This window comes from Arachis hypogaea, chromosome 6 (assembly GCF_003086295.3).
Source record: "Arachis hypogaea cultivar Tifrunner chromosome 6, arahy.Tifrunner.gnm2.J5K5, whole genome shotgun sequence".
Taxonomy (NCBI): domain Eukaryota; kingdom Viridiplantae; phylum Streptophyta; class Magnoliopsida; order Fabales; family Fabaceae; genus Arachis; species Arachis hypogaea.
The window spans coordinates 97,124,875-97,149,097 of NC_092041.1; the positions used below are offsets into that span (position 1 = coordinate 97,124,875).

A 24,223-nucleotide genomic window follows, 5' to 3' on the forward strand; every position below is an offset into this window, starting at 1 on the left:
GGTGTGTGCTGGGGCTGAGACTTAAGCCTCTCACGTGCTTGGGCTGTTTCTGGACTTGAACGCCAGGTTGTAACGTGTTTTGGGCGTTGAACTCCAACTTGTAACCTGTTTCTGGTGCTGGACGCCAGACTGCAACATGGAATTGGCGTTGAACGCCAGTTTACGTCATCTATCTTAGCACAAAGTATGAACTATTATATATTACTAGAAAGCCCTGGATGTCTACTTTCCAACCCAATTAAGAGCGCGTCAATTGGACTCCTGTAGCTCTAGAAAATCCATTCCGAGTGCAGGGAGGTCAGGATCCAACAGCATCAGCAGTCCTTTTTTCAGCCTAAATCAGATTTTTGCTCAGCTCCCTCAAATTCAGTCAGAAAATACATGAAATCATAGAAAAACACACAAACTCATAGTAAAGTCCAGAAATATGATTTTTGCCTAAAAACTAATGATATTCTACTAAAAACTAATTAAAACATACTAAAATCTACATGAAATTACCCCCAAAAAGCGTATAAAATATCCGCTCATCACAACGCCAAACTTAAACCGTTACTTGTCCCCAAGCAACTAGATAAATAAAAGAGGAAAAAAAAGAAGTCAAGAAACAATAATATCTCAGAGTTTTAAGTGAAGCCCAGATTCTAATTAGATGAGCGGGACTAGTAGCTTTTTACCTCTGAACAGTTTTGGCATCTCACTTTATCCTTTGAAATTCAGAATGGTTGGCATCCATAGGAACTTAGAATTCAGATAGTGTGATTGATTCTCCTAGTTTAGCATGTTGATTCTTGAACACAGCTACTTTTATGAGTCTTGGCCGTGACCCTAAGCATTTTGTTTTCCAATATTACCACCGGATACATAAATGCCACAGACACATGACTGGGTGAACCTTTTCAGATTGTGACTCAGCTTTGCTAAAGTCCCCAGTTAGAGGTGTCCAGAGCTCTTAAGCACACTCTTTTTGCTTTGGATCACGACTTTAACCACTCAGTCTCAAGCTTTTCACTTGGACCTGCATGCCACAAGCACATGGTTAGAGACAGCTTGATTTAGCCGCTTAGGCCTGGATTTATTTCCTTGGGCCCTCCTATCCATTGATGCTCAAAGCCTTGGATCCTTTTTACCACTGCCTTTTAGTTTTAAGGGCTATTGGCTTTTTCTGCTTGCTTTTTCTTTTTCTTTCTAATTTTTTTTTGCTCAAGCTTTTGCTTTTTCACTGCTTTTTCTTACTTCAAGAATCAATTTTTTTGATTTTTCAGATCATCAATAACATTTCTCTTTTTCATCATTCTTTCAAGAGCCAACAATTTTAACATTCATAAACAACAAGATCAAAAATATGCACTGTTCAAGCATTCATTCAGAAGACAAAAAGTATTGCCACCACATATAAATAATTAGAATTTTTCTTATTAAGAACTCGAAAAAAATATTGCCTCTTTATTCTAAAATCTACTATCTTATTCATGTTTGATGATGATGAGAAAAATAAATTATAACTTAATTGGAATTAAAATCAAAGTAGAGATACTAATTACTACTACTAATATATAACTTCTAAGGTAAATTCCTAATAAGAATAGTTATCACAGAGTTAAGGCAAAGATTAGAACTCAACGACCTTTATTTTGGGAAGTGGATGTTCCTCTAGTCTGTGGGGTGCTTGGTCCTTCAAGAGATAATTTTGACGCTTCAGTTCCTATAAGTCACATCCTTGCTCTTCCTGCTCCCTTAGGTGTCATGATCTTGATGAGTTTTAGCTCAGTGATCATGGCGAATCACACCAAACTTAGAGGTTTGCTTGTCCTCAAGTAAAAAAAAGGAAAGGAGAGGAATAGTAGGAGAGGCAAATTCGAAATTCAAAAGATATGATGAGTTGAAAAAGATATGAGAAGAAATTAAAAAGATTTGAAAAGAGTTCAAAAAGATAGATGAGTTTTGAAAAAGTTTCGAAAAGAAATTAAAGAAAAATCAAGAAATATGTTTAGGATTAAAAAAAATTTTTGAAATTGAAGTTGAAAGATGAGAGTTTGTAACATGTTTATGCAAGAAATCATGAATTGAAACGTGAAAATTAGAAAAAATTTGAATTGAAAATGAAATTACCTCCTCCCCACAATCCTGGCGTTAAACACCCAAACGCTGCATGTTTTGGGCGTTTAACGCCCAATTGCTGCTTCTCCTGGGCGTTTAACGCCCAGCTGTTGCTTCTTTCTGGCGTTGAACGCCAGTAAGTCCTTTGTCACTAGGCATTTTTCTGAACGCCCAGGACGCTGTCAATCTGGCGTTAAACGCCCAGAAGGTGCTTCTTTCTGGCGTTCAACGCCCAGAAGATGCTCCTTTCTGGCGTTTAACGCCCAGATGGCTACCCTCACTGGCGTTGAACGCCCAGTGGGTGCTTCTTTTGGGCGTTCAACGCCCAAAATATTTCTTACTGGTTTTTTCCACACCAGTGAGCTTCCAAATTCCCTTGTAACTTTGTGAATTCAAGCAATTACTATTTTACCTTGAAGATACTTGACATATACCTATAAAAAAAATCAATTAATTAACAAATACTTTGTAAATGGCTGGGTTGCCTCCCAGCAAGCGCTTCTTTATTCTCATTAGCTGGACTATTACTGAGCTTTAATCAAGCCTCAGTTTTGAGCATTCTTGCTCAAAATTGCCTTCAAGATAATGTTTGACTCTCTGTCCATTAACAATGAATTTTTTATTAGAATCATTATCCTGAAGCTCTACGTATCCATATGGTGACACGCTTGTAATCACATATGGACCTCTCCACCGGGACTTCAATTTCCCGGGGAATAATCTGAGCCTAGAATTAAATAGCAAAACTTTCTGCCCTAGCTCAAAGACTCTGGATGACAATTTCTTATCATGCCATCTTTTTGCTTTCTCTTTGTATATTTTTGCATTCTCGAAAGCATTGAGTCTAAATTCCTCTAGCTCATTTAACTGGAACAATCGTTTTTCTCCAGCTAACTTGGCACCAAGGTTCAGGAATCTGGTTGCCCAGTAGGCCTTATGTTCCAATTCCACTAGCAAGTGACATGCCTTTCCATACACAAGCTGGTATGGAGAGGTCCCTATAGGGGTCTTGAATGATGTTCTGTATGCCCACAGAGCATCATCCAAGCTTCTTGCCCAATCCCTTCTATGGTTAATTACAGTCCGTTCCAGGATTCTTTTGAGTTCTCTATTTGAGACTTCAGTTTGCCCATTAGTATGTGGGTGATATGGAGTGGCCACCCTGTGGCTAACTCCATAACAGACCAATGCAGAATAGAGCTGTTTATTGCAGAAATGAGTGCCCCCATCACTGATTAGTACTCTAGGGGTGCCAAATCTGCTGAAGATGTGTTTCTGGAGGAATTTTAACACTGTCTTAGTGTCATTAGTAGGTGTAGCAATAGCTTCTACCCATTTGGATACATAATCCACCGCCACCAGAATATAAGTGTTTGAGTATGATGGTGGGAAAGGTCCCATGAAGTCAATACCTCATACATCAAATAACTCAATCTCCAAGATCCCTTATTGAGGCATGGCATAACTGTGAGGCAGATTGCCAGATATTTGGCAACTGTCGCAATTAAGCACAAACACTCGGGAATCTTTATAGAGAGTAGGCCAGTAGAAGCCACATTGGAAGACTCTTGTGGCTGTTCGCTCACTTCCAAAATGTCCTCCATACTGTGATCCATGGCAGTGCCATAGGATCCTCTGCGCTTCTTCTTTAGGCACACATCTACGGATTACTCCGTCTGCACATCTCTTGAAGAGATATGGTTCATCCCAAAGATAGTACTTTGCATCCGTGATCAACTTCTTTGATTGCTGCCTACTGTACTCTTTGGGTATGAACCTTACTGCCTTGTAGTTTGCAATGTCTGCAAACCATGGCACTTCCTGGATGGCAAAGAGTTGCTCATCCGGAAAGGTTTCAGAGATCTCAGTAAGAGGGAGGGACGCCCCTTCTACTGGTTCTATTCGGGACAGGTGATCTGCTACTTAGTTTTCTGTCCCTTTTCTGTCTCTTATTTCTATATCAAACTCTTGCAGACGCAACACCCATCTGATAAGTCTGGGTTTTGAATCCTGCTTTGTGAGTAGATATTTAAGAGCAGCATGATCAGTGTACACAATCACTTTTGATCCTACTAAATAGGATCTAAACTTGTCAATAGCGTAAACCACTACAAGCAGCTCTTTTTCTGTGGTTGTGTAATTCTTCTGTGCGTCATTTAAAACACGACTGGCATAGTAAATGATATGCAGAAGCTTGTCATGTCTCTGTCCCAACACTGCACCAATGGCATGGTCACTGGCATCACACATTAATTCAAATGGTAATGTCCAGTCTGGTGCAGAGATGACTGGTGCTGTGACCAACTTAGCTTTTAGAGTCTCAAACGCCCGCAGACACTCCTTATCAAAGATAAATGGTGTGTCAGCAGCTAGCAGATTACTTAGAGGTTTGGCAATTTTTGAAAAATCCTTTATAAACCTCCTATAGAATCCTGCATGCCCCAGAAAGCTTCTAATTGCCTTAACATTGGCTGGTGGTGGTAATTTTTCAATTACCTCTACCTTAGCTTGATCCACCTCTATTCCCCTGTTCGAGATTTTGTGCCCAAGGACAATTCCTTCAGTCACCATAAAGTGACATTTCTCCCAGTTTAAAACTAGGTTGGTCTCTTGGCATCTCTTTAGAACAAGTGCTAGATGGTCAACACAGGAGCTGAATAAGTCTCTAAATACTGAAAAGTCATCCATGAAGACTTCCAGAAACTTTTCCACCATATCAGAGAAAATTGAGAGCATGCACCTTTGAAAGGTTGCAGGTGCATTGCACAAGCCAAATGGCATCCTTCTGTATGCAAATACTCCGGATGGACATGTGAATGCCATTTTCTCTTGATCTTTTGAATCTACTGCAATTTGATTATAACCTGAATATCTATCCAAGAAGCAGTAGTATTCATGATCTGCTAGTCTTTCTAGCATCTGGTTTATGAATGGTAAAGGAAAATGATCCTTTCTGGTAGCTGTATTGAGCCTTCTATAATCAATACACATACGCCACCCTGTAACTGTTCTTGTAGGAACCAGTTCATTTTTTTCATTATGAACCACTGTCATGCCACCTTTCTTAGGGACGACTTGGACAGGGCTTACTCAGGGGCTATCAGAAATAGGATAAATAATCCCAGCCTCTAGTAACTTAGTGACCTCTTTCTGCACCACCTCCTTCATGGCTGGATTCAGCCGCCTTTGTGGTTGAACCATTGACTTGGCATCGCCCTCCAGTAAGATCTTGTGCATGCATCTGGCTGGGCTAATGCCCTTGAGATCACTGATGAACCACCCAAGAGCTGTCTTGTGTGTCCTTAGCACTTGAATTAGTGCTTCCTCTTCCTGTGGCTCTAACATAGAGCTTATGATTACAGGAAAGGTATCACCTTCTCCCAGAAATGCATATTTCAGGGATGGTGGTAATGGTTTGAGCTCGAGTTTGGGAGGTTTTTCCTCTTCCTGAGGGATTTTCAGAGGTTCTACTATTCTCTCTGGTTCCTCCAGATCAAGCTGAACATCTTTAAAGATATCCTCTAGCTCTGATTCGAGACTCTCAGCCATATTAACCTCTTTTACCAGAGAGTCAATAATATCAATGCTCATGCAGTCATTTTGGGTGTCTGGATGCTGCATGGCTTTGACAACATTCAACTTGAACTCATCCTCATTGACTCTCACGGTTACTTCCCCTTTTTGAACATCAATGAGGGTTCGGCCAGTTGCTAGGAAAGGTCTTCCCAGAATGAGAGTTGCACTCTTGTGCTCCTCCATTTCCAGCACCACAAAGTCAGTGGGAAAGGCAAATGGCCCAACCTTGACAATCATGTCTTCAATCACGCCTGATGGGTATTTAATGGAGCCATCAGCAAGTTGGAGACATATCCGAGTTGGTTTAACTTCATCAGTCAACCCAAGCTTTCTGATAGTAGCTGCAGGTATTAGATTAATACTTGCCCCAAGATCACATAGAGCTTGCTTAGTACAAGTACCTTTTAATGTGCATGGTATCATAAAGCTTCCCGGATCTTTAAGCTTCTCAGGTAAGCTTTTCAGAATGACTGCACTGCATTCTTCAGTGAGGTAAACTTTCTCAGTTTCCCTCCAATCCTTCTTATGACTTAAGATCTCTTTCATGAACTTTGCATAAGAGGGTATTTGCTCAAGTGCCTCTGCAAACGGAATCTTTATTTCAAGAGTCCTGAGATAGTCTGCAAAGCGGGCAAATTGCTTATCCTGTTCCGCTTGGTGGAGTTTCTGAGGATAACGCATTTTGGCTTTATATTCCTCAACCTTAGTTGCTGTAGGTTTATTTCCTACAGGTGTAGGCTGAGAAGCCTTTTTAGAGGGCTTGTTATCAGCACTTGTATGTGTCTGATCTCCCACTGGCGTTCGAATGCAAGCGGTGGAAGCTGGAGTGGTGTTAGACGCCAGCTCCTTACCTGTTTCTGGCGTTTGAACGCCAGAACTGTGCTTCCTTTGGGCGTTCAACGCCAATTCATTGCTTATTTCTGGCGTTGAACGCCAGGACTAAGCATGGTCTGGGCGTTCAGCGCCAGCTTTCCCCCTATTTTCTGGCGTTTGGACGCCAGAGTCATTCCTTTCTGGGCTCTGATTGTCCTCAGATGGATTTTGGGTGGTTTGCTCATTTCTTGGCTTCCTGCTACCTTGAAGTGAGGTATTTAATGTTTTCCCACTCCTTAATTGAACTGCTTGGCATTCTTCTGTTATTTGTTTTGATAACTGCTGTTCTGTCTGCTTCAGATGTATTTCCATATTCATATTAGCCATTCTTGTTTCTAGTAGTATCTCCTTGAATTCGGCTAACTGTTTTGTTAGAAAATCTAATTGCTGATTGAATTCAGCAGCTTGATCTGCAGAACTGAGTTCAGCAGTTACTGTTTTAGCCTCTTTGTTGATGGAAGATTCCCTGCTTAGGTACAGATGCTGATTTCTGGCAACTATATCAATGAGCTCTTGAGCTTCTTCTATTGTCTTCCCATGTGTATAGATCTACCACCTGAGTGGTCTAGAGAAATCTGAGCTCTTTCTGTAAGCTCATAGTAGAAGATGTCTAATTGCACCCACTCTGAAAATATTTCAGAGGGGCATTTTCTTAGCATCTCTCTGTATCTCTTCCAGGCATCATAAAGGGATTCATTATCTCCTTATTTGAAGCCTTGGATGCTTAGCCTTAGCTGTGTCATCCATTTTGGAGGAAAATAGTGATTCATGAATTTTTCTGACAGCTGTTTCCATGTCTTTATGCTGTCCTTAGGTTGGTTATTTAACCACCTCTTAGCTTGGTCCTTTACAGCAAATGAAAACAGTAATAATCTGTAGACATCCTGATCTACTTCCTTATCATGTACTGTGTCAGCAATTTGTAAAAATTGTGCCAGAAACTCTGTAGGTTCTTCATGTGGAAGACCGAAATACTGGCAACTTTGCTGCACCATGATAATGAGCTGAGGATTCAACTCAAAGCTACTGACTCCGATGGAGGGTATACAGATACTACTCCCATATGAAGCAGTAGTGGGGTTAGCATATGATCCCAGAGTCCTTCTGAACTGTTCATTTCTACTTAGTTCCATGATGGAGCAAGGGAGATGATATGGATGTTGATATTATTTATTTTATTAAAAAAGAAATTTTTTTATATTTTCGAAATAATAAAATAAAATAAAATAAAATAAAATAAAATGAAATAAATAAAAAAAATGAAATAAAAATGAAAATAAAAATAAAAATAAAAATTTGAAAATATTTTATGAAGATTTTCGAAACAAATGAGGAGAGAGAAATTGGTTAGGATATTTTCGAAAATTTTGAGAAAAGATAAGATAGAAGATATGATTTGTAAAAGATAAATATGATAGGAAACAGATGTAATTGAAGATTGAAAAGATATAAAAGGTATTTGAAAAAGATAAATTTGTTTTGAAAAAGATATTGCGAAGATTTGAAAAAGATATTTATGAGTTGAAAAGATTTTAAGAAGGAAAATATAAATTTTTTTTTTAAATCTTAAAAGGATAAGATTTGAAAAATTTTGAAATTGAAATCTGAATTTTTATTAAAAAAAATTCGAAAATATGGCTTAAAAATAGTTAGAAAAGATATTTTTTTGAATTTTGAATTTTATGATGAAAGAGAAAAACACATAAAAGACACAAGACTTAAAATTTTTAGATCTAATGCTCCTTGTTTTCGAAAATTTTGGAGGAAAAACACCAAGGAACACCAAACTTAAAAATTTTAAGATCAAAACACAAAGAAGACTCAAGAACACTTTGAAGATTCACAAGAACACCAAGAACAAAAGAAAGAACACCAAACTTAAAATTTTTAGAAAACCACAATAAAATTTTCGAAAATTAAAGAGAGATTAACAAGAAAACACCAAACTTAAAGTTTGGTATAAGATTTAATCAAAGAAATTTTTTTTGAAAAAGGTTTTAAAAAGGGAAGATACCCAATTGCCAAGAACATAAGCCAACGCTCTAGCCAACTGATTTACAAATGTAATGTGTTTTAATATTGTATATAAAAAGATTTATTTTTGAAAACTAATAATTTGAAATTGCACCATAAAAACACGAAAAATACACAAAACAAAACAAACCAAAGATCAAACAAGAGAAATTGACAAGAACAATTTGAAGATCAATGAAGAACAAGAACATGCAATTCGAAAAATTAAGAGACAAGGAAAAACATGCAATTAACACCAAACTTAGAACAAGACACCAAACTCACGAAAAAAAAATTAGAAATTGATAAAGAAAAATAACATTTTTAAAAAAAATTTTGAAAAGGGAATAAAAGACTCAGAATTTAATGACTCTATAACAACAAAAATAAATTATTCCTAATCTAAGCAACAAAATAAATCTTTAGTTGTTCAAACTCGAATAATCCCTGGCAACGGCGCCAAAAACTTGGTGCACGAAATTGTAATCACACTTTTGCAATCCGCACAACTAACCAGCAAGTGCACTGGGTCGTCCAAGTAATACCTTACATGAGTAAGGGTCGATCCCACGGAGATTATTAGTTTGAAGCAAGCTATGTTTATTTTATTATTCTTAGTCAGGATTTCAATTAAAATTATCAGTTTGAATTATTAGAAAAATAAAAGAGCGTGAATTAATTACTTGTAATGCAGTAATGGAGAATATGTTGGGATTTTGGAGGTGCTTTGTCCTCTGAATCCCTGCAATATAATATTCAACTCAATAACATAATTGCAAAGTTCCTTCCATGGCAAGCTCTATGTAGGTTGTCACCGTTGTCAATGGCTACTTCCCATCCTCTCAGTGAAAATAGTCCAGATGCTCTGTCACAGCATGGCTAATCATCTGTCGGTTCTCAATCATGTTGGAATAGAATCCAATGATTCTTTTGCGTCTATCACTAACGCCCAGCCTTCAGGAGTTTGAAGCTCGTCACAGTCATTCAATCCCAAAATCCTACTCGGAATACCACAGACAAGGTTAGACTTTCTGGATTCTCATGAATGCCGCCATCAATTCGGCTTATACCACGAAGATTCTGATTAAGGAATCTAAGAGATATTCATTCAATCTGATGTAGAACGGAGGTGGTTGTCAGACACACGTTCATGGGTTGAGGAAGGTGATGAGTGTCACGGATCATCACCTTCTCCATAATTAAGCGCGAATGAACATCTTAGATAGGAACACGCATATGTGAACGGAAAAATATAAGTAATTACATTTATTCATCGAGACGCTGCAGAGCTCCTCACCCCCAACAATGGAGTTTAGAGACTCATGCCGTCAAAGAGTATGTAGTTCAGATCTGAAAATGTCATCAGGTACAAAATAAGTCTCTAAAAGTTGTTTAAATAGTAAACTAGTAACTTAGGTTTACAGAATATGAGTAAACTAAGATAATTGGTGCAGAAATCCACTTCTGGGGCCCACTTGGTGTGTGCTGGGGCTGAGACTTAAGCCTCTCACGTGCTTGGGCTGTTTCTGGACTTGAACGCCAAGTTGTAACGTGTTTTGGGCGTTGAACTCCAACTTGTAACCTGTTTCTGGCGCTGGACGCCAGACTGCAACATGGAACTGGCGTTGAACGCCAGTTTACGTCATCTATCTTTGCGCAAAGTATGGACTATTATATATTGCTGGAAAGCCCTAGATGTCTACTTTCCAACCCAATTGAGAGTGCGTCAATTGGACTCTTGTAGCTCCAGAAAATCTATTCCGAGTGTAGGGAGGTCAGGATCCAACAGCATCAGCAGTCCTTTTTCAGCCTAAATCAGATTTTTGCTCAGCTCCCTCAATTTCAGTCAGAAAATACCTGAAATCACAGAAAAATACACAAACTCATAGTAAAGTCCAGAAATATGATTTTTGCCAAAAAACTAATGATATTCTACTGAAAACTAATTAAAACATACTAAAATCTACATGAAATTACCCCCAAAAAGCGTATAAAATATCCGCTCATCAGTATATCAGAACTATTTTGGTGAATTGTGAAAACTTTTTGGTGTATTTACAGGTTCAGACTTTTCAATTGAACGAGGGTGAATTTTATTATTGTTTTAAATCGAATCAAATAGTGAGGTGTGGTTTGAATCTAGATAATGTAATTTGTTTGTAGTTTATGATTCTATAGCTGAATCTTTTTAGTTTCTATTTGATGATGAGTTCTGAATCTGATTTTATTATTTTTTATGATGAGCTTCTGTGTAGTCTAGCTTTTAATATGGTGTATTGTAGACTATTTTTGGTATATTTTATAGTTTCTATGTGATGTTGATGAGCAGCTTGTTCTAAAGGTTGGGATGACTTTTAACATGCTTGAAGATGCTGCAAAATTCTACAAAGATTATTCGAAAGTTGCAGGTTTTTTTTACAAGAATTCGAAGCACAAAGAAGAAGGGAAATGAAATTAAGAAACAATTGATTACATGTAGTAGAGAGGAAAAATAGAAATCGAACATATCTCCAACTGAGAAGACAAATCCCTCAGCTAGATTAAATTACAAGAATTTATATGCACATTTGAAGGATGTTGGTGTTTGGATCATTTCAAAGGTTGTGTTGCATCATTCATATTTCTGTTGTGCAAATCAAGCAGAGATACTTAAACAGCATAGGGAATTAATCATGTTCGTAGGACATACAATAGAGAAGAATGAGGAAGTCAAAATCAGACGAAGCAAAACATACTAATCATTTGTTGCAGCAGCAGTGGGTCATCGTGAGTTAAGTTTTATTGAAAAAGACGTGAGAAATTACATCACGAGAGAAGTGCGGAATGTTTTAGAACTAGAGGATGCAAAAAAATTTGGCAAATACTTATTAAGAATGAAAGAGAAGAATTAGAATTTCTTTTTTGAGCTTGAACTTCAGGTTGATTAGTCGATTAAGATTGCTTTTTGGGCCGACACAAGAAGCAGGGCTGCATGTGAGTATTTTGGAGATGTTATTTCATTCAATATCACTTACAATACAAACAAGTGATATTCTGTTCTGGTACCATTTTTGGTGTAAAGAGATATTATTTCGGTGTATTAATGATTTTGTTTCTGTGTCGTCGTATTCAGGTATAATCTGGTTTTTGGTTCTTTTGTCGGGGTGAATCACCACGGTCAGTTAACACTTCTGGGATGTGCTTTGATGAAAAACGAGGATATTCAATCATTCATATGGTTATTTGAATGTTGACTTTATTGCATGGGAGGAAATGCTCCGAAAGCATTCTTACTGATTAATGCGCATCGATGCAAAGGGCTATTGAGACTTGTATGCCCACAACAATTCACCAGTGATGTATTTGGCACATCATGAAGAAGATTTCGAGTAAATTAAATGGCCACAAGCGACACAAAAAATCAAACATGAGATGAGTCATGTTGTTTGGAACTCTCTTACAAAAGAATCATTTGATAGGAATTGGAATGATTTTCTGATGAATTATAGTCTTGGGAACAAGTGGCTTTCAGGTAATGTTGTCTTTTATTAAGATTAAGTGACGTTGTTAATTTCAGTATGTATTTTGCTTGTGCAATAGAGGTGTAAATTACTTGTTTTTCGGTGTAATTTAGTTCTGATTTAGGTGTTTTTGCAAAACTTTTCGAAGATTGTTATTTATGGATTTCAGTTTATCTTGATCACCACTTCTGAGTCAGGATAAGAAGCACGCAAAGAAGCGAGAGCATGCATACTTTTTTTTAACAAGTTCATTATGCGCAACAGCTCACTTATCTAATTCGTCAAACAGTACGATAATTGCCTAGGAAGTAGAGAGTAGAGAGAGAATCGGATGCTGCAAATTTTCATACCGTCATATCATGTGCAACAAAATCCTCAATAGAAGCTCAGTTTCAACACGTGTATACTCACGAGAAGTTCAGGAAAGTCCAAGCACAATTAAGAGAGAAGGTAAATTGTATCACAAGATCAAAGCACTCCGCTCTAGGATATACAGTATATGAAGTTGTAGAATAGATTTCTAACTCAACATTCAACAAGTTTCTGGTTACATACGACAGGGTATCAGCTGAAGCTAAATTCCAGTGCTTATTATTCGAGTCAAGGGAGATATTGTGCCGTCATTCCCTGAGCGCGTTAAGTTTTGAGCGAGTAAATAAAGTATCATCGAGATATATATTTGAACAATGGAGTAAGAACATAAAGAGGAGGCACACACATATCAAGAGCAACCACGACGAGCCTTTGTTGGAGTCAAGAAGCAAGAGATTTGATGATTTGGTGTTTCGGTCACAAAATATCTGTGAATTTGCATCATAATCTGAGGAGCTGACTGCGATTCTGCACCGCGCTTACGATGATGCTATGGTTATGATGCAAGAATACAAAGCCAAAAGCAAGAAAAAATGTTATGGTTATGATGCTATGGTTATCTCACGAAGATGCTCCTTGGAAGATATTAACAAGCTTCAAAACCCTCCACATGTGAGAACAAGAGAACGTCCTAAAAATATACTAGGATCAAAGACGGAAAAAAGATTGCAAATACTTCAAAGAAAAAGAAAACGAAAGCTCTAAGCAAGGTAAAAGTGATGTTCTTTAAACATGGGGAATTGGGTTTATTTTTGTTAATAGTTTTGCTAATATGTGATTTTATGGTGATTCATTGGTGCAATCAAATTCCAGCCAATATCATGGACATGTTATGAATTATTAGTTCAGAGATTCAGTAGCATAGGATAGTTTTTCTGGTGTAGCATGACACTATTTTGGTGTACCAGTGAAAATTTTTTGATATATTCTACATGCTCTTCTTTTTTTATATATTTTCCTTATTTTTTATATTTTGACATGTTGCTATTTGTTTGGAAATTAATGTTTTGAACTATCTAAAGGGATTTGTTTATTTTAAATATACTATACATAGACAATTCAATACTTAAGGAGGGTAACAATTCAAATTTCTGAATTCCTATATCTCCTGGTTAAAATTTACAGAAAAACATGTATGCACGCCTTTCTAGTGTATTTCGACTAGTTCTTAGTGTATTATTAAAGAAATTCGGCGTATTAGTCAATTTAATCTTGTTTTCATGGATTTTTTTTAACTTGTATTCATTCAGATTAACAGCATTTGAATACAACACAGACAGCTTCATAAAAATTTATTTTTGCAAAGAAAATTTATAAAAAGCTTGGATTAAATATTCACAAACTATACAATTTATAGATAGACAATTTAGTACACAATTTTTAACAGTCTACAATATTCAAACTATTCACTGTCAATATCTTTTGAACCCAATTTACAATAAGGACTCAATAATGCTGCAGATGGCTTAGACAATCTGATGACTTCACTTTCTTGGATAGCTTTATCTCTGAGTCAATTGATTTTATCAAATAGAATCAGTGAAGCATATTCAACTCTGAAACGATCCACTTTTGCCTACAGTTTAAAGAAATTTCTTTTTATTAAACCCCGTTAATTTATTAATATAGAGTTATCTATTTTTAAAGATAGTTACCTATGTCCAATTCTTCCATTCATATTTGTCCTTTTTGATATTTTGTGGTTCAATTACCTCAAGCTATTTCATCATATAAATGGCACAATCGAAGCTAAAAACAAAAATAAATTAGCAAAATAAAATAGGACAGTACGAAAAAATATAAAATTTCTCAGACAAAAAGATTTATACCTAGTATGTTGCCCGGCGATGTTAACATATGGTGCTTCAATTTCATCATCCTTGTTCGTCAGAGGTTGTCCTCCGGAAAATACCCTCATTCTTGAAATCATGTAGCCCTAAAAAAACAAAATATAAGAAAGACTACATTTAATACCAAATTACACCGAAATGAACCAATAGCACCTTATTTCAAACAGAACTACACCGAATTTTTATATTACTAACAACAGACAGAAACCAAGGAATTTATAGAGAAAACAGAAGCAACTTACAATAAATTTATTAAGTGCCGTTCTTTCTTTCGAATGAGACTTTTTGTGAAATGGGTCAAGGACATGAAACTTCTTTGAAAAAATACTAAGTTTGGTCCCTGAAAAACAATCATTTTTTCTTGAGTTGGTTTAATTAACGATTCTTCTTGTCCCCCGAACCTGAAATACTCAAAAATCATCTCAGCAATACACCTCAAGCATTGAATAGAAATACAACTTCTGTTTTATGAGAACTTACATAGTTGCAGTTTTTTCTTTTTTTCCTGCCTTTTTTTCTTGAATTAAGTATTAAAGGGCTTTTTTTTTCTAAAAAAATATATATTGAATCAGAAGCAGAATATGGTAACACAAGAATTAAGGAAATGGCAATAGAAACAGAAATTACATGTTATCACTTGACTTATTTACACTGTTCTGATCTATCTGTCTTTAAAATACAGGATCATTTTCACTTGCCACATTCACATCTGGCATTCTAAGGACAAAATAAATATTATTAAATAAAATTAGAGTAATTAATTACATAAGAATTTAGAAAATTTTATCAAATAAAGAATCTTACATTTGGGAAGAATCATAGTGAGTTTTTGTGGAGTGGAGCCCACCTTCTAGTATATCTGTCCTTTTTTCCTGCATCATGGGAAAGCAAACAATCATCAGTCAACAAAAACATAGTAAAATTGGCAAAATATACCAAAAAGCAACATACCTTTGTACAGGCTTGTCATTTGTTTTTTTCTTTTTTGCTTCTCTTAAAAATTCTTGTATTTGTTCAGTTTTGACAGTACATGCAAAAGATTATGTTGACAAATAAAATTTTGATGAAAAAGAAAAGATAGCTTTACAATGTATCTTATTTGTTATCGGATTTAGTTTCTTTTTCAGAAGATGAATCCTTAATAATATGCTTTCATTTTTTTGGATTGCATCTTGACAAGCAAAGAATTATCAGGCAAACAAGAACAACAAAATTGATAAAATACTCCCAAAAGCAATGCATACTTTTTTGTGGGATTGTAAACTTTTTTCTTCAATTTTCCTTTTATTATTTGCTCCAATTTTTCATTTCTAACAATAAATTGAAAACATTATGTTAATATATAAAATTTTGATATAAACAAAAAATATAGCATTCCAATGATAATTTCAGAATCTTACTCATCATCATATTCAGTTTGACTTTTCGAGGATGAATCCTGAACAATGTGCTTTCTCTTTTTGGATATTATCCTAGAAAGTAACCAATCATGAGGCAATAAACACAATAAAGATGACAAAATACACCAAAAAATAATACTTATTTTTTTTGTTGGTTGTTTTCTTGTTTTTGGTGCCTCCTCTGAGTCTTGATCAGAATCAAACTCATAGTCAATAACATTATCACCTTCTGAAGAAGTGTCTTTCTTTTTTTGTGTCTTCTTTTTTTTCTCCTTCTTTTCTTCCTCGTTCATTCTCGTAAAAAATAATACTTATTTTATTTTTTTTGTGCTCTCGTGACGATGTTCTAAAACGGGTAAAATATTAGTTTACGTCATATATATAAAATAAATACACCGAAAGTAAAAGAAAGAATTTTGTTAAGTTACCATATGACCCTTAATTTCAGCTTTTATCCTCTCAAGCAGCAACTCCTTAGTCCAGTGCTGCAACCAGGGTGGTCCAGGGATTGTATCCACTGGCTTATTTTTGTGTGTGGATTCATGAAAGTATACAATTATGAGAGCATAGAGGCAACCATTAACAGATTTTTCCTTTTTCAATATGTGCTCACTTATGCCCTTGATGAGGAAGTTGAGGATATGACCACCCCAATTCCACTTATGTCTGGTGTCTACACTAAAAATCGACGATATGTGAACGGGAGAAACCTTGTTTATGGTTATCGGCAACAAGAACGACATTTAAAATGTAGAGGATGAACGTCCTCTTGAACTTAAGTCGATCTCCGTCACCGTCAACACCGATCTCCATCATGGAGTCTGTCAATTGCTTCAATATTTTTCCTTGGAAGCTTTTATAAACTTCCTTGTCCTTCTCACTAAGCTCATTAAAATTAACTTTGTTTGGAAAGAGCGGCCCTACAAAAGCAGCAAAATAACATCACCAATTACACTCAAATTCACTTGAAATACACCGAAATACCAGTCAAATACACCTCTATATTTTTTATTACATGAGATAATGAGTTCAAAAGAATATATTACAAAGAATGCAAGTATAACAGTTTATGTAATCAGTCACCAAATGCATTCAAGTCAACGTCAACACCGATCTCCATCATGGAATCTGTCAATTGCTTCAATATTTTTCCTTGGAAGCTTTTATAAACTTCCTTGTCCTTCTCACTAAGCTCATTAAAATTAACTTTGTTTGGAAAGAGCGGCCCTATAAAAGCAGCAAAACAACATCACCAATTACACTCAAATTCACTTGAAATACACCGAAATACCAGTCAGATACACCTCTATATTTTTTTATTACATGAGATAATGAGTTCAAAAGAATAGATTACAAAGAATGCAAGTATAACAGTTTATGTAATCGGTTATCAAATACATTCAAGTCAAGGGTAGCTCCTATATTTTCCTGGTTGATGCTCAATACACCGTACCGGGTGTCTAATATATTTCTTATCAAATCAAAGGAATATGTTAATTCCTTCAATATCTTATGCGACATATTCATGGGAAGGATGTGTATCAAATGATCAAATTCCAATTCTTGGATGATGGCCTTCTTTTCATTGCTCATGTTTTAGAACTTATCGTGAAGGAGTCTGTCGAGCATCTCAAATAATGAGTTTTTGTAAATAAACGAGAATCATTTAAATAGAGTATATTTATACAAGGAAAATTGATTTGGTATAAGATATATGTGCTTATATTATATTTTGGTGCACCAGAGTTCTTACTTGCTATTTTTTCTGTAAGGAATAAAAGATAAGGTTAATAGATAACAACATCACCAGTTACACTCAAATTTACTTGAAATGCACTGAAATATTAGCCATATACACCTCTATTATTTTTTTTATTACATGACATAATATGAGTTCAAAATGATATTCAGGTCAACCAAACATGCATAAAATAACACCAGAAGCACAAGAACAATATTCTGTTTCTAGTTACACCAAGAATAAGACTACAGTACCAGTTACACTCGAATTTATTTGAAATACACCGAAATGCAAGCCATATATATTTCTATTATTTTTTAGATTACATAATATAATATGAGTTCAAAATGATATTCAAGTCAACCAAACATGCATAAAATGACACTAGAAGTAGAATGACAGTATTTTGTTTCTAGTTACACCAAGGATAGGACTATAGCACCAGTTACACTCGAATTCACTTGAAATACGCCAAAATACCAGCCATATACACCTCTATTATTTTTTAGATTACATGACATAATATGAGTTCAAAATGATATTCAAGTTAACCAAACATGCATAAAATGACACCAGAAGCACAAGAACAATATTCAAGAATAACAGCACCAGTTACACACAAATTTACTTGAAATACAGCAAAAATTTCTATTTATACAAACTCAGTTCAAGAACAATATAAAATAATCATCACCGATTGAACAGTATGATGAGAATAGTAATATGTAGTTTAAAGCAAGAACACATAATGAATCTACATAATAAATAGAAATATGACTATCTAGTGTTTTGCGATCGAAATGAGAAAGAGAAAAGTGAATAAATTGGACGGTTAGTGAAACAGTACCTTGAATAATCTTTCATCTTTTGTTTCTGTATTTTTTGATGGAGATTTTGAACTTCTCTTGTAGATTTTCTTGGGTTTTCGCGACGATTTTGACAGTTTTTTTGAGAAATTTCGAGCATTGTTTGAATCTTTAGGGTTGGAGTTTTGTTAGAGGAAGAAGAAGCGTATTTCATAATCTGAGCGTGGTATTGAAACGGTTGAGTGAGCGCATATTTACACACACGTTAATGTGAGAGTTGTTTTTTTTGGATTTGGGCCAACTTGAATGAACTTATAAGTAAAAAAGGCTTGTATGTATATCAAGCCTGTTTATTTAATTGAAAAAATTTACTAAATTGATAGATTTTCATAAAGATATTTGTTGAGCATCAAAATAGACATACTAGATGTCATGTATGCTATCAGTTAACATTTTATCAGGGGTGGAGATACATATTTGGAAAGGGGGGCAATGCCCCTCCCCCCAAATTTTAATTTTTATTTAAAAAAAATAGACAAGGCCCCTTTTTTATTTCCCAGCCCCCTTTTTTTCGGTATATTTTTCCGACCCCTTTAATTCATAAAAAAATAGTTCATTCTTATAAAATGTTAATAAAATATAATAGTTTTAGGCTTAGTCCAATAGCTCACTTTATTTAAAAAATATATATATAAATCTTTTTTCTTCTTCTAATGTCTTCATTCACTCAAACGTTTCACTTTTACTTTGCAGGTAACAACTTTTTCTATTTTTCTTCTTCTTCATCTCTTTAATCTTCTTATCTTCTATCTCTTTGACTATTTTTTTAATTGCATATTAAAAAAAAGATAGTAGTTCAACAATGATTCTTCACTCCTCTTTCCCAAAAAAAATTTTATTTTTATTCTTTTTTAGTTTAAGAAAATTATTTAACTAACAATAAAAACACATAGTCATACAAAAATAAAATAAATGAATTGTATTTAATATTATAATTTTTTAAGGACTAGTAAATGTTATATTGTAGGATGAAAGGATAAGAAGAATAAATTATATAATCTAGCATTGCAATTTTTTGTTTAATAATTTTTTTAATTATTTTTCTGTTAGTCTTGCCTAATTTTTTTATGTTTTTTATATATTTAGTTATTTACTTAATTTACTATTATTTGTTAATTAAGTTTATGTTATTATATGTTAGTTTGTATATTTAGTTTTTTATTAGTTAACTATTTAATTACAATTTTATATTATTTATACTACAATGTTAGTATTATTATTTTGAATTTTAATATCTTAATTTGAATTAAAATATAATTTTTATATTTTATAAAGATTTAGATTGTAATTTATACCCTTTGCTAAATATATTTTTAATTATAGGAACTTATTTGGCCATTTGAATTATGGGTAAGTTCAAAACCATTGAAACATTTTTTAAAAGAAAAGATCAAGGAATGAAGATGCTTCTACTATTACTACTCCAATACTTGAGAAGTCATCAAATTTTATTACTTCAAGTTCTCCATTGAATAGCTCAAAGCGTCCACAACTTTTTCCTAATCAACTGGATGCTTTTTATTTGGAAAGAAATCCCGGAATGCAACCAATAATTTGGAAGTTTCCTCCAAATCAAAGAGATGAAATCCGTCGAACTTATATTAAAGTTGGGCCAAATTAACCAATTCTTGATAACTATCCATTTTCTGGTGATAAAAATCATCGTTGCTTTCAAGTTTCATGGTTTAAATTGTTCCCATCTTAGTTAGAATATTCTATAGAAGATGATGCTATATATTGTTTTCCATGCTTTCTTTTTGCTAAGGAACCTTCAATCAACACGGGTTCAAATGCTTTTATTGAGAATGGTTTCAGGAATTGGAAGAAAGTAAATAGTGAAAAAGAATGTGCTCTTTTGAATCACATTTGCAAAGGTCCCAACTCATTCCATCATAAGGCGCTAAAATCATGTGATGATTTGATGAAACAATCACAACATATCGACAGATTTCTTCATAAGCAAACATCAGAAGAGATTGAAAATAATTGAATTCGACTAGGATAATCTATAAATTGCATTAGATGGTTGACATTTCAAGGTTGCGCCTACTGTAACACCCTTACTATCCGAATGTCATGCTTCTGACTGCGCCACTCTGATAGCTTGGGTATTACAACTACTTTAAACATATTTAATACTAAAATAGGAGCCTGTTTGAAACTTAAAACCGCATAACTTTTCAAAAATACTATTTCGTTGAAAGCATATACATATATATATACATACAGACCAGATACAATACTTTAAAGTTATATATACATAACAATAACTTACAAATGTACATATCACAAAATCCTATCCCTCTTACAAAATTAGTAAAGATAAAGGCGAGGAAAAAATAATAACTAAGATAATACAAAATATCGAATAACAGAAAATGAAATAAACTTTTTTGAAACTTTGTCGCCCTTATCCTGAAAAGGAAAAACCTGTAAGAGAGTGAGAACGTCGTCCTCGCTGGTTCTCAATATAGGGTTACAAAAATTCCTATAACAAGATACGTAAAATAAAACTATTTTTAAAGTACAGTGATAATTGCTCGTCTTATGAGTCTTTCCAAAAGTCATGGGTTCACATTTGAAATCTAGAAATCCTTTTTAAAGACTTGGTAAATCTCTCAAATATTTTGAAACAAAATCTTTTTCCTTTCTTGTAAAATCTCAAAAGTTTTTTCTAGACAGTATGAATGACCAACATGTCCCAAGCATACGTTCAATTAAGTCTATGCTATAAGAGTTTGATTTTTCATACTTTTCTAGACCACAACCATGAAAGTAGTTACCTACGCGGTATAAATGATCATCCTATTCCAACCATAGTTCATGAAGTCTATGCTAAACTAGTCAGATACTTTATACAGAACTAGACCTCAAACATACCAACCACGGTCTCAGGCCCATCCAATCCAACACAGCCTCCGACCCAAACAACTCAATCATCAACCAATTTATCACAAGCCAACCAATCAAACACAATCACAATTAATGTAGTTCAAGCACAATTAATAGCAATTACAACAAATATAGCAGTTAGCAGGTAACATAAGTATTCACATAGGCAAACCAATTACAATAAGCACACCCAAATAATGTCACATAAATGCAAATGATGAATGTTTGTCCTACTGACTGTGATATCACATTGTCAGTTCAATTGCCAACCCGACACATTCCCATGGGAATATCGCCTTTCGGTCACGAATATAAAAATGGGATCCCCCACGGATATAGTGCCAGGCACACTACCCACGGATATAGTGCCGAGCACACTCTTGTGATCCGAAAGGATGTGAGTGGGACTATCTACCTCCGTCCACACATAACCCAGAGATATAGTGCCGGACACACTTCCCACGGATATAGTGTCGGGCACACTATCCACAATCAATCAGGTTCAAAATCCTATTTCAAAACCCATTCTTGGCACATTTACTTTCAAGTAACAAACTTATTCAGTTCACATCTTGCCAAGAACCACTTTTCACAAATAAATTTTTCTTTTCAAAATAGAGTCACTTTTCGCAACATCTTTCCAAAATTTCCAAACAACTTCAAAATCATGCCAAATTCAAAATCTTTTCTAAGGGACTCAAAATCATTCATTCTAAGTTAGGATTTAGTCATAAAATTCCTCAGCAAAGTCTCAAGACTTTAGGGGAGAATAATCTAACTTATTTCCTTAAATTCATTGAAAACCTCTGAAACCTTAGCTTCGTGATTTAAATAAATGAAATAGAATTTAAACTAAAAGTAAATCATGTATCCAAATATTCCGAACCAATTTCAAAACCAATTTACTTGAACCAAAATCAAATTCTTTTAAACCAATAACCAATTTTCAATTTCAATCTTAAACCTGTTTCCAAATGCTCAAAAATTGTTTCAGTTTTGCTAAATCAAAGTTCTAGAAAATACTTCAAACTTTTCCTAAAATGTTGTCAAATGAAATTAGTTAATCAAAATTCAAGTTTCCTTTTAAATCCACTAAATCCTCCAAATCTATTTACGTAAATCAAATTCCAAAACATAAGAATTTTCATCTTTAAATCGATTTAAAAAAATAATTCTTTTTCTTAAATAAATTACAATCAAAATATAATAAACTTCTTAATAAAATAACTTCAAACATAATTCTTTTATCAATAATTCAATTCAAAGCATAATTCATTGTTTTTTAAAATGATGTTTCAAACAAAGTCTTGGATTTTATAGAAATTTCGCCAACATCTTCCCTAAAATTTGGACCTTGCTACTCTTTTCGGGTCCCAACCAAACCAATCCTCAACTTTTTCTAATGGGTTCAAGACCAAATCAGTTTCCAATAAGCAAAATTTAGACTTTCAAATATTAAAATTGTTTCAATTCAAAACAATTAGAAATCTCCATTTTAAACCAAATCAGACATTATTTCAATCAAATAGGCAACCATATTCATCTAAGACAAAATCAGACAATTCATAAGACTTACATAATCACCAAAAATATATTTCGCACATCATATTTATTTATAACAATCCCAATTTAAATAAATTAAGTTTTGATAAAAAGTCCCTACCTCGATTGTCGAAATCATAAACCAAACACGTCAACGAAACACTTTTCTCTCAGCCCAAAACCAACAGCAACCAAAACCTCAGCCCCTGATCACTTTTGCGGCATACACAGCAACTTAAAAGCGACATGCAATTGTCAGAACACGACCCTACGTTATCGGAATTTCAAAGTTTATAACCAGACATAACAGAATACTAACGCAAGGTTTTTCGAAACATAAACACTTACTTTAATAAGAACAAAACAGTGGCGGTCGCTAAATCGGTTTTGCAGCAACACTGGCAGCCATCCCAAGCGACAGCGGCAACCAGAACTCCGGCGACGATGACTATAACAAACATGCAGCAATGAAAAAGGTTCTGAAAACTCAAAAGGAATGAAAGCCAACTTAAAAATCCTTCCCGACAGTGGATCTCAGTGACAGCAGTGGCATTTCTTGGCAGCAGAGGCGCAACGGCCATGGCAGCGGCAGCAGCAGCAGCGAAGTTCCAACAGCAGCGGAACCTACCTGCAATCCCTTCTCTATCCATGCGTTCTGTTTCTCTCCTAGCGATGGCGACAGATCCGGCGGCGCAAAACAAAGGTACGAACGGCGGCGATGGTGGCTGGACTTGACGGCGACGACCCTTCCCGTGGCGGCTCTGGACAAAATGACATGTCTTCTCTCTGTTCACGAATCTCCATGGACGAGACGATGAAGACCTCGCCGGTGACGACGGCGACGCGAGCTCCACGGGACGGTGATACCTCCTTCTCCTTGCACAGCTCTCTCTCTCCCTCGGTTCTGGCCTTCCTCGCGATGGCGACGAGTGACGCGGTGGTGGCACGAGCTAGACGGTGGCGGCGCAAGCTGAACGGTGGCGGCGCGGGCTGGACGGTGGCGGCGCAGACAAGCCCTCCCTCTTCTCTTCTCCCTCACTCCATCGGCACTCCCTCTCTTCTTCACTTCCCTAATTCTATTTCCCCTTCTTCTTTCTTTTCTTTTTTTTCTTGCAGCAGCAGCTGCTGTGTGTGTGGGTTAGGGTAGCTACGGTTAGAGTTAGGTCAAAAATTAGGATATTGATTTGGGGATTGAGGTTTAATTAGAGTAAGAAAATTTTAATATATTTAGGACATAGAGTATAAATTTGAAATCTAATTAAATACTTAAAATTATTTTAAAAATATTATTTGTTGTATCAAAATACTAATTAATTTAAAATTAAATACTTTAATTGAAATTATAAGATGGTAAGATTAATTTTTTTTATTTTTAAAATTTAAAGTATTAAATTATGAATATATTAATTATTTAAATTAAATCATATAAATATTCTTATTATTTGACAACTACTAACTTTATAATTTAAATATAGAAAATAAATCAATAATTATAAAA

At 34.9% G+C, this 24,223-nt stretch overlaps 1 long non-coding RNA gene across 1 annotated transcript; it reads right to left on the reverse strand.

Moving 5' to 3' along the window:
• Positions 1-20,524: 20,524 nt before the first annotated feature.
• LOC112697042 (uncharacterized) lies at positions 20,525-23,920 on the reverse strand. Its single transcript, XR_003151047.2, has 3 exons — positions 23,074-23,920; positions 22,847-22,993; positions 20,525-20,721 (listed from the first exon to the last, which is right to left on the reverse strand). It is a non-coding gene; the product is annotated as an uncharacterized lncRNA (long non-coding RNA).
• Positions 23,921-24,223: the final 303 nt, after the last annotated feature.